At 41.2% G+C, this 16,938-nt stretch overlaps 1 protein-coding gene across 7 annotated transcripts in view; it reads left to right on the forward strand.

Moving 5' to 3' along the window:
* LOC138749931 (protein SPMIP7) overlaps positions 1 to 16,938 on the forward strand; it is a 54,511-nt gene that overhangs the window by 755 nt on the left and 36,818 nt on the right. The window lies entirely within an intron of this gene.

Genomic DNA, 16,938 nt, shown 5'->3' on the forward strand with positions numbered 1-16,938 from the left:
CTAGGTAAACGTTTGAACAGAAATTGGGTATTCGTGGTGAGGTTTCGATAAAACATTGAATTAGTGGAGCACGAATAAGATCGTCCACTAGATTCAAGGACAGTTTTTCCCCCTTCATTATCAGGCTCCCTAACAACCCCCAAATGGTCACATTTGCTGTTTTTCCTCCGTGCCAACGGGTGTCTTTATCCTTTTTACACTTTGTACGAGACGGTTAATTGATCTGCTCACACAATAACTTCTACCAGTGCATCTTCCTACCCCTGACAATAAACTTAAACTTCCAGGGGATGTCCTCCACCGGAATGTCCTTAGTGAGTGGATGGGAACAGGCCATCAGGAAAGATACTTGTTGATGACAAATAGCATAGATAGGTGAGCTTTAGTGTGGAGAGCAATCAGCAGGAGAATGTGAGGCGTGGATGAAAGTGTGCAGGAGAACCGTGAAGGTGTGAGCTGAGTGGGAAAAGATGAATGGAGGAGACAAGTAGAGAAGACTAAAAGAGGATTCCTGAAAGAGAGACTGAAGACAAGAGTGCAGTCCATTAAGATGCCTATGTCAATGGTGGTCGGAATGCATCTGGCTGTACTTGGTGCGTATGCTTCCACATACCTTTGATAAATTTGTGACCATCTGTGAATAAGTGCATCTTAGTGTTCATTGTGTACACAGCTAGGAAAGGCAATGAGTTCAGAGAGCTTGGTAGCAAGTTAAACAACAGGACTTCCAAGAATGTTTCTTGCTTCAGTAGTACTGAGATTACAAATAAATTTGTTTTGTTCAAATAGTCTGAATGGTGTTAGCTAAAACTTGATGCAAATTTCAAAGACCATGTTACCAAGACTAAGTTCAACTTTCATATACTGTTCTGTCCATACTTTACTCAACTATTGTTAAGAATTGACGCTTTGATACCACAAAAGTCAATGGAAACAAATTTAGGTCACGAAGCACTAGTTTCCCCCCCCCCCCCTCAGCCGCCGAGTGTCTCCGGAGTCAACTTTCTGCCAATTTCAATGATGAATCACAAGCATATTTCTTGATGTAATTGGTACCACATGGCAAATGGGTTACTCAGGAACTAATGAATAGCAAGCTGTTGATGATGTGACTCTTATGTTAAAAAAATTTAGGACTGCCAAATCAGGCTGTGATGATTCAACATCATGTGTAATCATACATGAGAAACCTGGTATTTAGCTACAGGAAGAATGCACCCCTCTAACAGCCATTCTTCCTGCATTATTTAAATTAATCCTCAGCATTGATTAAAATAATAATTTTTAAAAAATTCTTATTCCACTGCAAGTCATCTGTGTTCCTTCACCAGATTCATGATTGCATTTATCAATCAGACCATATTTATGATTATAAATCAGCTGCAAGTAAATCAGTTGCTCTTCTTATGACTCTTACTTTCATTCATTACCATTCCCTTATTCCCACAGCAACACAGAATAAGCACTGTAATGATGAGGTCATGGAGAAATGTAAATTGAAATTTAAAAAAAAACTACAATTCTGACCAAACTCTCCAGTTTTCTAAACAAACTCTCTGTAACGTAGATAAAAGCTCTCACACAACTGGAGGGAGAACAAATGCTTTTATTAGCTTTCAACAATGGGTAGAGCTCACTAGTCAATTACCATCCTCTGTTTACTGCCCCCCTTTTACGACAAGGACCTGGGCTCTCCAGGGGTTTATGCTGGAAGCCGTCACACCTTGGCCTTGATAAAGGCCCTGTCGACTGCACAGTAGCACCTGCTCTTGGCTGCTATGGGCTTGCAGTCCAGCATCAGGTACTTAAAAAGGCATGGAGTGGGTACCTATAGAGAGGAGATTCTACAGCTGGGCTGGGGGTGGTTGCTGGACTTTTAGCTGTGGATGATGACTGGGGGGAGTGGGCCATCGAAGGCTAGGTGAGGCTGTGGAGGTGGCACTGGAAGTCTAGCCCTAGGATAACCAGGGTGCAGAGTTTGGGCATGACCAGTAGCCTGAATCCTTGGTATGTTTCCACTCCCACCATCAAGTTCATCGAGCAGCACCGTCGGAGTGGTCCTGGGACATGAAGGTAATAGCAAAGTTTGCTGGCTATACTTAGAGAGCCAGCGTACAGACCATGTTCGGGTGCACAAGCTCTCAGTTACACCACTATCAAACAGGCATTTTATTACCTTCCGTTTGACAGTGAAATCCATCGTTGAGGATGTCCTCCAATAGCATGATGGACGATAGGACCGCCTTGGGGTCTGAGTTCATGCTCCCAGCCAGCTGTGGTCTGTGAGCATCTTCAGGAATGTGACGAGTGCGCAGTTTCATATGTGCACATATTGATCACGACGTCTGCTTGGCGAAACAGGTGAGCTGGCTGAGGGGCTCAGCCGGTTCATGATAGTGACACCCAAGAGACCCACATGGCATCAGTGTGGTCTGGCAACCCAAAGTCATCAGTGCAGGTGAAAGTGAAGAGTTTGGTGTGGGCAGAAGTAATATCATCTGTGCGAGCAGAAGTTGGACGATGAAAGATGGCAGCATCTGTGGTGAGCACATGGCAGCTGTGTGGTTCGACAGCTGAGCCGGAAGTGATGTCGTTGGTGCAGGCGGAAGCGATGGGTTGAGTAATGGTGCTGCATGGTATTCACACATGGTGGTGCCCAGAGGGTTGAGAGTAGCCCCAGTTGGTTGTGGAGGACTGCAGTGCTCCCAGTGGATTTGGAGAGGCACACTTTAGCAAAATGGCCCTGCTTGCTGCATCAAGGGCAATGAGAATTCCTTGCAGGGCAGTTCTTCTGGGAGAGCCAGTTTGACCCACACCGGGCCCTGTAGTGCTTACAGCAGTGGACAGTGTTGGCAGTGGTGATAGTCTCTTTCACGTAGGGCCCCACAGCAACTGCTGTCATTGGCATTGGCCAGGCTGGAGAATGGGGGAGGCGAGCATCGAAAACCTCTACGTGGTGAGCTGCAGCTTCTTGGGAGCAGACCACCTCCATAATCCAGGCGAGGAAAGCATTATTCTCCTTCAACAAACTCTGTTGGGTCGCTCTTGACTGCAGCCTTCGTATACACGCATCTCAAACACTCCACTTACCCAGCAGTCACCCCAGCTTCAATCATGCACGGGCATGCCAGCTCTTGCAGTGTTGTAGGTAAGCATCTGCCATCTCACCTGGCTAATGTATTCTGATGCTGAGCAGGTACCAGGCGTAGAATATGTTCATTGGGGGTCAGTACATTGCCTTCCAGGTTCAAACTCTGCAGTCCAAATCGCTGGGAAACATGTGGGCCATTTCAGTGTGTAGTACCATGAGTTTCTTCTGGTTTGTGTTGATGATTTCCACTTGAGAATGGACAATTGCCTTAATCGTATGCTTCCAGATCATGAAGTATGCTGGAGAGTCCAGCTGCTGAGGGTGACATCCTGCCTCTCGACGATGAGGAACTTTTCCATGGTCCCTTAACTTTAAGATTATTAAATTGTGAGCAAAATCTACAGGCTGAACAACAGGCTTTAATCAGCTTAAAAATGTACACACCAAGTCTCTGTACCCTGCTGGCTCCACATTCCCTACTGCTCCCAAAGGGGCCAGCTCAATTTTTTTATGGGCTGGTGATTGACAGCAGGCAGGTGGGGTCAGCTTCCCAGATTGCCTACCTGCAGATACAGAGGTTTCCCCCTGCAGTAGGCTGGTAGGAGTGTGGTCAGTGTAGTGTTTGTATCACCACAGGTCACTCCTAAGTCCTTGATGCTTCAAAGAAAATAATCCAAGTTAGTCCAACCTTGTTGCTAATACTGTCTAATTTTGGAAACATCTTGGTGAAACTTTTTTTTTAAAAATAAATACCCACTTCAAAGCCTGCTCGACTTTCCTGTAACATGTCGATCAGAAATACACAAAATACACCAAATGTGACCTAATCAAATTATGCACAGCTATGATATGACTTGCCAACTTTTATTCTCATTTCCCCAACCAATGAAATCAAGCAAAAGTTAAAGAATTTCATGTATGTCACATTCTAAATATAGTATTATGTGACAATAATTAAACCCTTACCCTTACATGCTACATGCCTTCTTTACTATCCTACCCTTGTGTTGCCATTTACACCATAGGATCCCTCTGTACATCAATCCTCTAATATAGGGTGTCTCCAAAGTGGTGGATATTGACCCTGGGGGTGTGTGGGGGGGGGGGGGGTCAATGACACTATCCAAGGAGTTGGAAAATGCCAGGGGGTCAAAAGGGGGCTGATAAAATCGGGTGGGTGGGGGGGGTGGATTGATTGAACTTTCAGGATTGAAAGAATTGTACAGCTCAAGGACCCCGCTCCTGCCTTGTAGTCTGAGCGACTTCTTCAGTGCGGACAGCACCGCATCTGATATTGAGAATGGAGTTGGCATTGCTGACTCCACCTGCAGCTGATGCTGAAGACTTGGACCCAGCTCCATTTGGCATCTTCCCACCCAAAGCAAAGGTTTACTGTTGTTGTAATCATTCGCTTGCTTAATTTACAGATTTGTCACTTGGCAATTCGAGTCTTGTAACAAAGTTTTGGTTGTTGCTGGGAGGCCAGGGCACCAGTCTCTGGCACGTTCCTTGCAGCCACTCTGAGACATCGAGCAGAAAATTGGTGGGCAGGTTTACTGACACACATTTCTGATTTATATATAATTAGTTTTTATTGTCTGTTTCAGTGAACAGAATATAAAATAAATAATTATTATAATAGTCATAATAATTTATTATTAGTTGGAATCACAAAACAATGGACCATTGTAATAACCTGTTTCCACATAGATGAATTGGTGGATTTTCTTTACTTATATGCTGTTTTTTAAAAAAATACTTGATAAATGTATTGACTTTTCTTTTTCTTTGGCTTGGCTTCGCGGACGAAGATTTATGGAGGGGGTAAAAAGTCCACGTCAGCTGCAGGCTCGTTTGTGGCTGACCAGTCCGATGCGGGACAGGCAGACACGATTGCAGCGGTTGCAAGGGAAAATTGGTTGGTTGGGGTTGGGTGTTGGGTTTTTCCTCCTTTGCCTTTTGTCAGTGAGGTGGGCTCTGCGGTCTTCTTCAAAGGAGGCTGCTGCCCGCCAAACTGTGAGGCGCCAAGATGCACGGTTTGAGGCGTTATCAGCCCACTGGCGGTGGTCAATGTGGCAGGCACCAAGAGATTTCTTTAGGCAGTCCTTGTACCTTTTCTTTGGTGCACCTCTGTCACGGTGGCCAGTGGAGTTTTCGCCATATAATACGATCTTGGGAAGGCGATGGTCCTCCATTCTGGAGACGTGACCCATCCAGCGCAGCTGGATCTTCAGCAGCGTGGACTCGATGCTGTCGACCTCTGCCATCTCGAGTACCTCGACGTTAGGGGTGTGAGCGCTCCAATGGATGTTGAGGATGGAGCGGAGACAACGCTGGTGGAAGCGTTCTAGGAGCCGTAGGTGGTGCCGGTAGAGGACCCATGATTCGGAGCCGAACAGGAGTGTGGGTATGACAACGGCTCTGTATACGCTTATCTTTGTGAGGTTTTTCAGTTGGTTGTTTTTCCAGACTCTTTTGTGTAGTCTTCCAAAGGCGCTATTTGCCTTGGCGAGTCTGTTGTCTATCTCATTGTCGATCCTTGCATCTGATGAAATGGTGCAGCCGAGATAGGTAAACTGGTTGACCGTTTTGAGTTTTGTGTGCCCGATGGAGATGTGGGGGGGCTGGTAGTCATGGTGGGGAGCTGGCTGATGGAGGACCTCAGTTTTCTTCAGGCTGACTTCCAGGCCAAACATTTTGGCAGTTTCCGCAAAGATTCAATATTAGCATTTTAGTCTTGTAATATTTTAAAATATTTTGACAACCTTAGCTTTATTTTTAAGTATGTAACGAAAGTCTGGGTTGTGGCAATGCTAGGCTGTGTACCCCAGTCCAACGGTGCCAACTAGTCCAGAGACGGCCAGTGCATACTCAACACCCATAGTTATTGGAGTGGTGAGAGTAAATTTGCTAGAAATGTGCCAAATTTACACAATGGTGGCCACTAATGCTAAGAATAAATGCCAACAATATTCACAAGAGTATTTGAAATTTGGATTCATACCTTCGTTTTCTAATGAAGCAATGCCTACGTGCTTGTTATGTGAAAATAATTTCAATAATGATGCCATGAAACATGCAAAGATTTAAAAACCTCTAAAGGATTCACTCTGATAAAAAAACAAAGATCAATTTATTTTTTAAGGTGCTGAAAGAAAGAAAAATATCAGAAATCGACCAAATTTAAAGACATTTTTTAAAGCACCTGCCAGTGCTGATAATGAAGAGGAACTGAAGGTATCATACAGTATCTTCCTTAATATAGCAAAGAAAGGAAAATCGTACACCATTGGTGAGATCACAATACCAGCAATTAAAGATGTGATTGAAAATGTTAAGAGTCTCAACCTATTCTAAAATGCATGCCATTAAGTGCAAATACAGTGTGAAGGCGCTTTGATGAGATGTCCGATGATGTGAAGAAAACTTTAGCATTTGAGCTTCAGCAATGCAAGTTTTCCATTCAACTCAATAAAGCAACTTTTGGCAGTTCAAATATACTCATGCCCATTATAGATGAGGTTTTTGTTTGCCAAGCACCTTAAAGGTGATGTGGAAGCTGAGACAATTTTTTGATGTTTGGAGGATTATTTGAAGAAACACAATGTTCCCCTCGGGAATACAAGGAGGATTTGCCGCCTTACTCAAAAGATTCCCAATGTACGTACTGTTCTCTGGATATTACACAGACATCATCTTGTAGCCAAGAAACTCAGTGGTGAACTGCAAGATGCCTTAAAAGTGTGTATCAAGTCAGTCAATAAAATTAAAGTACATCCTCTAAATTCGTCTCTGTAACTACATGTGGAAAAAATGATGAAACTTTGAATCAATTACTTTTGCACATTGAGGTAAGGTAGTTGTCAAAAGGTGATAGCTTGCAAAGACTTGTATGACTCAACTGGAGTTTCTTATGGATGTGGACCCATCACTATGTGACGAGTTGGAAAAGTATAAGAACCATCTGTTCTAATTGGCAGACCCATATTCAAAATTTAATGAAGTACAGAAACCTCTGCAAGGTAAAGATGTTACAATTATTCAATCCTAATAGATTTCCAAGTCAAAATAGGCCTATTTAAATTTTCATTGGCACGTAGAGATTGAGTATTTTTGAAATTTAAAGCAATTGGAAGAAGATGAAAACATTTAGACTGTTATCTAGAGATATACATAAATCACCTTTAAAGTAAGACTTTAAAGTACATTTCGAGGACCTGGAGAAAATGCATGTAGCTGACTGAATTGTTACACTGTTTGATTTGGAAATGGAAAATGCAGGCATCGAATCTCACTTAGAAGATGAACTCGTTGATATATGTGTGGATCTCAAAGCTGAATCATTGTTCAAAAGTATAAACCTCAGTGATTATTGGAGCAATGTAAAAACTGCTACTAAATATCACAAGCTTAGTGCAGCAGTTGAGCCATTTATACTTGCATTCCAAAGTTCGTACATGGTTGAAGCTGGTTTTAGCCATGCAAATGTGGTCATAACAAAACAGACAAGCAGACTGAACCTGGAAAAACTTCGTAACTTGCGATTAAAACTCAGCAATCTCCAACCAAATATCAATTCCCTTGCTGATGTTCATCAAACAGATTTAAACTAGTTTGGCAGGGGGGTGGGGAACAGAGTGTGAGAGCAGTGTCCAGAGAGTATGGCCACCTAGCTAGGAATAAAAAAGATAACAAAGGTAGGATGGAGATTAGGGTAGAAGGTAAAAAGGAGAATATATGTGAGGGTCATTCTCTGAGATGCATATATCTTAATGCAAGAAGCATTGTGAACAAGGTAGATGAGCTGAGAGCATGGATAGATACTTGGGGTCACGATATTGTGGCAATTAGTGTGACCTGGCTACAGGAGGGGCAGGACTGGCAACTTAATATTCCAGGATACATTTGTTTTAGATGTGATAGATCAGGGGGTAAAAAAGGAGGAGTTGCTCTGCTTGTTAAGGAGGACATTACTGCCGTGAGGTGGCAGGATGGTATGGAGGGATCTACCAGTGAGGCTGTTTGGGTGGAATTGAGGGGTGGAGGAGGCAAGAGGGTGCTAATAGGGGTGTATTACAGACCACCAAATGGGCCAAGAAAATTAGAGGAACAAATTTGTAGGGAGATAACGTATATGTGTGAAAATCATAAGGATTTTAACTTCCCACACATTGATTGGGATACCCATACAGTTAGAGGGCTGGATGGGCTGGAGTTCGTTAAATGTGTTCAGGATTGTTTTCTAAATCAGTTAGTAGAAGAACCGACTCGGGATGGTGTAATACTGGATCTCCTGTTAGGGAACGAGCTAGGTCAGGTAGCGGACATTAATGTTGGAGAACCAATTGGGTCTAGTGATCATAATTCTGTTAGTTTTAGGGTAGTTTTAGGGAAGAGCAAGGAGAGGCCTAAAGTTGAGGTTCTGGATTGGAAAAGAGCAAATTTCGAAGGAATAAGAAGGGATTTGGGGAGTATTGAGTGGGACAGGATATTTTCAGGTAAGGATGTTAATGAAAAATGGAGGATATTCAAAAAATAAATTTTGAGGGTACAGAGTAATTATGTCCCAGTGTGGATCAAAGGAAAGGCTGGAAGTCATAGGGAGGCTTAGTTTTCGAGGAATATTGGAAATTTGGTTAGGAGAAAAAGGGAGGTGTACAAGAGCAGGGAGCTAAGAAGTTGAAGGAGGACTACAAGGAGTGTAGAAGGAATCTTAAGAAAGAAATTAGAAAGGCCAAAAAAAGGCATGAAGAGGCTTTGGCTGACAGAGTAAAAATAAATCCAAAGGGTTTCTATCAGTACATTAAAAGTAAAAGATTAGTGAGAGATAAAATTGGACCCCTTGTAGATAGCGGAGGTAGGCTGAGTGAGAAGTCTGAGGAAATGGGGGAAATTTTGAATGATTTCTTTGCCTTGGTATTCACTGGGGAAAAAAATGTTGAACCAGTTGAAGTAAAGAAAAATAGTGGGGAGGTCATGAAGCATATAAAGATAACTGAGGAGGTAGTGATGGCTGTGTTAAAAAAAGATAAAGGTGGATAAATCTCCCGGACCGGACAAAATATTCCCTAGGACACTCAGGGAGGCTAGTGGACAGTTAGTGGGGCCATTAACAGAGATATTTAGGATGTCACTGGCCACGGGGGTGGTACCAAAGGATTAGAGGGTGGCGCATGTGGTTTCTCTGTTTAAGAAAGGGTCCAAATGCAAACCTGGGAATTATAGGCCTGTAAGTCTGACGTCTGTGGTGGGCAAGTTGATGGAAAATGTTCTGAGGGATGCTATTTACAAATTTTTGGAGATACAGGGATTGATAAGGAGTAATCAGCATGGTTTTGTCAGGGGTAGATCATGCTTGACAAACCTGATTGAGTTCTTCGAGGGGGTTACAAAAAAGGTTGATGAAGAGAAAGCTGTGGATGTTGTCTATTTGGACTTTAGTAAAGCTTTTGACAAAGTTCCCCACAGGAGGTTAGGAAAAAAGGTGGAGGCACTATGTATAAATAAGGAGGTAGTGAAATAGATTCAGCAGTGGTTGGATGGGAGGTGTCAGAGAGTAGTGGTAGAAAATTGTTTGTCCAATTGGAGGCCGGTGACTAGTGAAGTTCCTCAGGGTTCGGTCCTGGGTCCACTATTATTTGTTATATATATATTAACGATCTGGATGTAGGGGTGGAGAATTGGATAAGCAAGTTTGCGGATGACACAAAGATTGGTGGTGTTGTGGACAGTGAGGAAGATTACCGTAGATTAAAAGGTGATTTAGGAAGGCTGGAGGTGTGGGCTGAGAAATGGCTGATGGAATTTAATACAGATAAATGTGAGGTGCTGCATTTTGGAAAGGCAAATTTAAATAGGTCATATACATTGAATGGTAGACAATTGAGGAGTGCAGAGCAACAAAGGGATTTAGGAGTTATGGTAAATAGTACCCTCAAGGCTGAAACTCAGGTAGATGGTGTAGTGAAGAAGGCGTTTGGAATGTTGGCCTTCATAAATCGGAGTATTGAATTCAAGAGTAGGGAGGTTATGATGAAATTGTACAAGGCATTGGTGAGGCCAAATTTGGAGTACTGTGTACAGCTTTGGTCACCAAATTATAGGGAAGATATAAACAAAATAGAGAGAGTGCAGAGAGGGTTCACGTGAATGTTGACAGGGTATCAGGGTCTGAGTTACAGGGAAAGGTTGTGCAGACTGGGGCTTTTTTCTCTGGAGCGTAGAAGATTGAGAGGGGACTTGATAGAGGTGTTTAAGATTTTAAAAGGGACAGACGGAATAAATGTGGATAGGCTTTTTCAATTAAGAAAGGGGGAGATTCAAACTAGAGGACATGGTTTAAGATTGAAGGGGGAAAATTATAAGGGGAACATGAGGGGAAATTTCTTTACGCAGAGGGTGGTGGGGATGTGGAATGAGCTTCCGGCAGACGTGGTCGAGGCGGAGTCATTGGTTACATTTAAGGAAAGACTGGATCGTTACATGGATAGGAGGGGACTAGAGGGGTATGGACCGGGTGCTGGTCAGTGGGACTAGGAGGGTGGGGATTTGCTACGGCATGGACTAGTAGGGCCGAACTGGCCTGTTCTGTGCTGTAAGTGGTTATATGGTTAAACACATCCTTCCCATTAATGATGTGTATTTCCCTTTATTTAATGTGACATAATCATCATGCTGTATTTTCACTTATTTTGGTAAAGTTTGAACACATGTTGAATTCCAATACTATATTAAATATTTTGTACATTTCTCAATTTCCACAATGATAGTAAACAGTTTTTTCTTTTCATGTCCCTATATTTCATGAGAGATAATCACGGGGGTGGGGGGGGGGGAAGGGATAGAGAATAACAGTCTTGAAAGGCTTGATATGCAGTTTCCCTCACTAATGCATATGGAAACTTCACGTCTACTTAATTTTTTTTGTACATGTCTGGGGGTCTATGAAGGATCAAGGATTCCATGAAGGGTCAATGATCTAAAGGATTGGGGACCCCTGCACTAATGGATCCTGCCATTTACTGTATCTGTTCCTCTTACATTTTGTCTTCCAAAGTACAATACCTCGTACTTCTTCAGATTAAACTCCATCTGTCATTTTACTTCAACATTTCCAACTGGTCTTTAAGGTACTAAATCCTTTGACTCTCCTCATTATCCAGCAATCCACCGATTTCCATGTTATTTTCAGACTCAATAACATCATTGCTTCAATCAGAATATCACCCATTCACCACTACACTTTTTTTTTAAATATAGCCAAGCTGATTTTTAATCTAACATAATTCTGCAATAATTTTCCTAATAATTTAAAATGATGTTTCAAGAGCTTTCATTGACAAATGCTTTACTATACAGGTAGACCCCGACTTATGACCAAGTTCCATTCTGAGTGGCCAGTCATATCCCAAAATGGATGCAAGTCAGAAATTCACTGTATCCATTTTATCACTCATCAAATGCAACATGGCGGCCACCAAGGCCAGCTCTTGCGAGAGCTTGGCTATCGTTATTTTCCTTATAGATAGGCCCCTACTTTCACACCAGAAGTATAATTTTCATATTGTATATATTTAAAAAAATTTGTACAGTATTTTTTTTAAAAGTCAGATGTATGGTCATAGGCCTTAAGTAGTTTCTCATCATTCATCTTTGACAACTCTTCAAAAGACTCATGTTCATCAAATTCTCATCTTATTTTTAAAGTCAAACAAAAATATCTACAGATGCTGGGATATCTGTTTAACATTTGGTCTCCCTATTTAAAAAAGGATACATTTGCTATAGAGGGAAGAATCATTAGAATGGTTCCTGGAATGTTGTGTTTGCTGTATGAAAAAAGGTCATGTAGATTAGGCCAGTAGTCTTCTGGGTTTAGGAGAAGGCTAGGTGATCACAATAGGGTGGATGGAAGGAGGGTGTTACTGGCTGCAGATTCCAAGTTATAGTCACAATTTCAGAATAAGGGATAGGTTTAGGACTAAAATAAGGAATAACATCTCAATTCAGAAAGTGGTGAAACAGAATTGTCTACCAAAATGGATTGTGGAGGATGTTATTGAATTGATTAAAAACTGAGACCAATAGATTTCAGAACATTCAAAGAATCAAGGGACATGGGGATAATGCAAGAAAACGATTTAGATGTAGAAGATAAAGGACAGATACCCTTCTTCTGCTTTTAATTCTTATTTATTTAATCTCAAGCCTACCTGCTCACTGAATTTCTCCAATCTCAATATATTTTTGAAAATTATATTCCTCCCAGACGTGAATATGTCTCCTTTTAAAGAAGAAAAAAAAATCACTAATAAATAAATATTAAATAAACCAAAAGATGCTGGAACTTCTCAGCCATTTTTCCAATAAACTTACAGATAGAGTTAAATATGAAAGTCTGTAGGCCCTGTGAATGTATTAAAACTGATGTGTTGAAGGAACTCAGCAGGTCTTGCATTCCATAGGAGATGATCAATATTTCGGGCCAGAGTCCTTCTCAGAATTTTCTCCACTAATTTCCCTCACAATGACATGAGCCTTGCCAGCCTGTAATTACTTGCTTATTCTGAAATGCTCCTCACTGGCCTTCCAAGCTTTAGCATCTGTAAATGTGAGGTCATCTAAAAACTCTTCCGCCTTTGCCATCATCTGTGCAGTTCCATTCATCTGAACCCCCCCACGATAACTGATCCACAATGACTCACAAGTAAATCTCATTCTTGCTTTCAAATCCCTCAATGGTGCTGCAGCCCTCGCTTTGTAATGTTCAACCATGCCATCAAGATGCTCATCACTCCTTCAATTCTTCAATTCTGTTCTCTGGGTCCTGACAGACTTATTTGCTTCCTTCTGCTGCTAATAATTTAAGTTCTGGAATTCAGTGCCTCGAATTATCAATCTATTCCCCTTTTAAGACACTCTTGGGTAGTGTTTTATAAAATGTTGGAATGTTTCCTACACTGTATGTACTATAAAGACTTTGTTTGGGAGGTGATGGGAAACTGAAGAATTGGCAATGCATGAGGAAATGATGTGGAGTTTTGTTTGATTGTGCACGGAGGTTCATGAATTGGTTATACCTGTAGAGAACTCTGTCAGAGGGTTAAATAAGTAATTTACAGTGGATTGCAAGATCCTGGAAATTTCACTAGGACGTTGCCAGGACTCGAGTTATAGGGAGAGATTAGGTAGGCTGGATCTTTATTCCATAGAACACAAGAGGCTGAGCGATGACCTTAGAGGTTTATAAAAATCATGAGAGACCTGGATAAAGCAAATGCTCACGGTCTTTGTATTGGTAGATGATTGTAGAATTGCAAGGCAGTTTTAAGGTGATAGGGGAGACATTTTTTAAAAAAATCTGAGAGGCAACTTTTTCCCACAGGGTTGAGAGTATTTGGAACTGCTTGGCTGCCAGAGGAAATTGTAGAAGCAGATATTTTTTGACATTACAAAGACACTTGGGCAGATACATGGGTAGAAATGGCTCAGAAGGAGATGGAACAAATGCGAGTAGCCCAGAATGTCAACTGAGTCAGCATGGATGAATTGAGCTGAAGGGTTGTTCTGTCCTCCATGATGAAAATATTTTAAAAATTCTACATCTTGTATCCTTTTATGGTAATATAGCTTCTTGCATATCAACCCTCTTTAGACCTGTGTTTGTTTATCTACTAAGGTAAATTTTAGATTAGTTGGTTGATTGTCATTTTCTTATTTCTTACTTTCTCCAAGATTCAAAGTTTTACAGCACCAAAGCAAAACTTGGGCCAACTCATCCATGCTGACTAGGTGCTTCCTGAGCTAATCCCATTTGTCTGCATTTGGTTCATGTCCTTCCAATTTTATCCTATCCATGAACTTGGCCAAGTGTCTTTTAAACTTTGTAAATATAAACATTGTAAATGTAACCACCTCTCCCACATCCCCTGAAAGCTTGTTCTAAATATCCACCTCCCTCAGTGTGAAGAAGTTGCCCCTCAGATCCCCTTCAAGTCTTTCCCTCTCACCTCAAGCTTTAGCCCCCAAGTTTTAGACTCCCCTATCCCTGGGAAAAGATTGTGACCATCCACCTTATTTGTGCCCTTCATGATTTTATAATGTCAACCCTCAGCCTCCTTTGTTCCAAGGAAAATAATTCCAGTTATTAGGAGAAACCCAGTCTTTCTTAATAACTCAAACATTTCAATTTTGGCAACATCCTTGCAAAACATTTCTGCACCCCCATTCACTCTTTATCACACTCTTCCATAGCATCAAATTGTTTGCAATATTCCAGGAACAGTCTCACAAATATCTTTTTGAGTTGTTACAAGCTGTCTCAACTTTTGTACACAATACCTGAAAGATGAAGGCAAATACACCTTGTGTCTTCATCATCACTTTGTCTTTCTGTATAGATATTTCAGGGAACTACATTCTGCTACCTTGAGTCCCTTTGTTCTACAACACTCTCATGGGCCCTATCATTCACTGTGCTTGTCCTACCCTAGTTTAACTTCCAAGATGTCCATGGCATTTGTCGGAGTTAAATTCCATCTGCTATTCCTTTCCCACTTCCCCAGTTGATTTAGATCCTATTGTAATCTTAGACAAGCTTCCTCATTGTCCACTAATTTTGTTGTCATCTGCATACTTACTAATTATGTCACCAAATTCTCATCCAAATCATTCAAAGATATGATAAACAACAGGACCAAATCCCTGTAGCATCATCCAGGGTTCCATTATCATGCTCCTCTTGCCCTTCACTCACAACAAAAACAAGCTACTCCTGATCTCTCCCTACTTTACATCTAATAGCCTCCTGCCTACCAGATATCCCATTAGCTCTCCCTATCAACCTTGGCAAATTCCTTTCTCATGTCATCAAATTATTAGCTTTTCTCAAAATTTATGTCTTGCATAAAACTAACATACCACTTACCTTTGGCTTCTGTGTTTAGCAAAAATCAGAGATTCTCCTTTTTTAGGCTGTTTTGAGGTACTGGACGAGGTTGTCCTTTGAGCCCTTTATTATTTGACATCACCTGGAAATTGCTCTTTTCAATTATCAAATATATTTGGCATTATTAGAACGCTTCCACCAGCGTTGTCTCCACTCCATCCTCAACATCCATTGGAGCGCTTACACCCCTAACGTCGAAGTACTCGAGATGGCAGAGGTCGACAGCATCGAGTCCACGCTGCTGAAGATCCAGCTGCGCTGGATGGGTCATGTCTCCAGAATGGAGGACCATCGCCTTCCCAAGATCGTGTTACATGGCGAGCTCTCCACTGGCCACCGTGACAGAGGTGCACCAAAGAAAAGGTACAAGGACTGCCTAAAGAAATCTCTTGGTGCCTGCCACATTGACCACCGCCAGTGGGCTGATATCGCCTCAAACCGTGCATCTTGGCGCCTCACAGATTGGCGGGCAGCAACCTCCTGTGAAGAAGACCGCAGAGCCCACCTCACTGACAAAAGACAAAGGAGGAAAAACCCAACCCCAACCCACCAATTTTCCCATGCAACCGCTGCAACCGTGTCTGCCTGTCCCGCATCGGACTTGTCAGCCACAAACGAGCCTGCAGCTGACGTGGACTTTTTACCCCCTCCATAAATCTTCGTCCGCGAAGCCAAGCCAAAGATTTGTGGGGATGGGATACATAAGATATCACTATATGCAGAAGACTTGTTACTAACCCTGAGCAATCTATCCCTGCAGTGGTGTTATTACTTGCTCAATTTAGTAGTTTTTCTGGTTATAAATTGCACCTCAATAAAACAAGCTTTTTCCATTAAATATGCATGTTCCAATCTATGAACAATCTCCATTTAGATTGGTTACTAATCATTTTACTTATTTGGGTGTCAAAATCACTAAGAAGCATAAGGATTTATTTAAAGTTAACTTTTTACCCTTAATTGAACATGTTAAACAATCATTTACTAAATGGTCTCTTTTGTCCTTATCATTGATTAATCAAATAATGCAGTTAAAATTATAATTGTACTTAAATACTTGTACCTATTTCAGGTGGTTCCAACCTTCATCCCCAAGTTTTTGTTTTATAATACTGATTTGAGAATTTCTTCATATATATAACAGAATAAGAACCCTAGGTTAAGAAAGAAATGTTTACAGAAATTAAAGGATAGCAATATGTCATTGCCTCATTTTAGACTTTACTATTAGGCAATTAAAATTCAGTATATAATTTTCTGGATACAAGATCTGGATGAAATTCAGTGTCCATGATGGGTGAGTCTTGAGCATAGTTTGTGCAGGGGTTCTTGTTGGCTTCTACTCTAGGGGCTTTGTTCCCTTTTGTACTCCCTAAATTGAACAAACAACTGATGAATCCAATATTGAAACATTAAATACAAACATGGTTTCAATTTTGTAAATTTTTCGGGAATGAATAAATTTATCTTGTCAACTCCTATTCCATCTAATTTCAACCATCTAGAATTGATTAAGCTTTTATGGAATACGAAGGGAATAATACTTTTTTTGCAATTTATTTATAGACGACTGACTTTTGAGTAGTTGTCTAATAAATTTAATTTTCCTAAATCACATTTTTTTCAGATATCGACAGATTAGGAACTTTTTAAATGTTATTTTATCTACCTTTCCAATACCACATCAGACTGAAGTTACCAATTAAAATTTTATGTTTAAACCATTTTCAGAAGAGTTTAATAGCGACAATTCATAATTTGATCCTGAAAACACATCCAGTGATTTCTGACAAAATTATGAATGAATGGGGAAGAGAACTTAAGGTACTTTTATCTATAGAGCCATGGGAGAAAATTCTCAAATTAGTTAACACTTCTTCAATGTGTGCTCAACACTCTT

Source organism: Narcine bancroftii, chromosome 1, assembly GCF_036971445.1.
Source record: "Narcine bancroftii isolate sNarBan1 chromosome 1, sNarBan1.hap1, whole genome shotgun sequence".
NCBI lineage: Eukaryota > Metazoa > Chordata > Chondrichthyes > Torpediniformes > Narcinidae > Narcine > Narcine bancroftii.